We start from the raw sequence: 1,533 nt of genomic DNA, 5'->3' as shown, positions 1-1,533 counted from the left end.
AGATGGGCATAGTAAGTTGGCTCCAAGGCTTGGAGGAAGTAGTCTACCATTTCGCTCTCCTTCATAGGAGGATCCACTCTTGCTGCCTGTTCTCTCCACTGAAAACCATACTCTCTGAAACTTTCATTGTGTTTATTCTCAAATTTTGTCAAAGATAATCGATCTGGGATGATTTCCAGATTGTATTGGAAATGGTATGCGAATGCCTGTGCCAGGTCATCCCAGGTGTACCATCTCCCATGGTCCTGGCGTGTATACCACTCCAAAGCTGATCCGCTTAAACTTTGACTGAAGTAAGCCATCAATAATTCATCCTTTCCCCCATCTCCTCGCATCTTGCTACAGAAACCCCTTAAGTGGGCTACTGGGTCGCCGTGCCCGTTGTATAGGTCAAATTTGGGCATCTTGAAGCCAACTGGTAATTGTACATTGGGGAATAAGCACAAATCTTTGTATGCTACACTGACTTGCCCACCTAATCCTCGCATGTCTCTGAACGATTGTTCTAAACTCTTGACCTTCCTGAACATCTCTTCTTGTTCAGCATTTTTGGTTGGCTTGTCAATTTCGGTTGGGAGATCAACACGAGGAGCAGTTGAATTAATTTCGGAGGCTTTGAGGATGGGTTTCGGGGGGTAATATTGGTTGTCCTGGGCCTGGAATATAGGCTCACTAGAAGATTTGTGAAATGTAGCAGGGGGAGGTGCTACGAAAACAGGAGTCATAAGTGGAGGAAAGTATGGAACTGGTTTCGGAGGTGGAGACTGTGGTGTCTGAGAGGTGGTGCCTCGGTAGTGCTGGTAAATGGGGAAGTTTGGGGATAATTCAGTGGTAATATTATCCTGAGTTTGGGTCATTGATGGAGCAGGGTTATTTGGGTAAGATGGGGGTAACTGTCCTGTAGACCAGGCTTGGTACATCTCAGCCATTTGCTGCTTGAGTTTAAACATCTCTTCTTTCATTTTCCCGACATCCATCTCCTCTAGCTCCATACCTGTGTCAACATCTGGGATAGACATACTTTCGGGTATTGGTCCTTTTGATCTTGTGTGATAGTGATAATATGCCAGTATACTCTTTAGAGAAACTAACTGCTTGAATTCTGGAAATGAACAAACTTGTTAGTTTTGAGAGTTTAACACATATATAATCACACGTTGAGATGCAATGCTCCTAGACAAATAATCCCTTTCTATTATGCATTTGCTCGGCTGCTTGTGTCGTCCCAGCTTTCTTGAAATTTTTATTGTTATTCACTTCTATTTATTATATATATCTTTTATCGTGGTGGTCGAATCTTATAGAGATTGCCTACGTATCATGCCCTTACATGAATCAGACCTTGCGTAGTTCGGACTAAAGGCAATCACTTTTATTCATTATACAAAGACGGAATTACATTTGAAAACTTTTAAGAAAATGGTTTGAAACACACACACTTAAATCAAAATAAAAGATACAATTCTTAACATCTCACAACATGCCCCACTTTCCACTTTTGTTGTCAAATATTGGATTATCTGCTCAATGTGG

This window comes from Nicotiana tabacum, chromosome 5, assembly GCF_000715075.1.
Source record: "Nicotiana tabacum cultivar K326 chromosome 5, ASM71507v2, whole genome shotgun sequence".
Lineage (NCBI taxonomy): Eukaryota > Viridiplantae > Streptophyta > Magnoliopsida > Solanales > Solanaceae > Nicotiana > Nicotiana tabacum.
Note: the sequence above shows the minus strand (reverse complement) of the source record.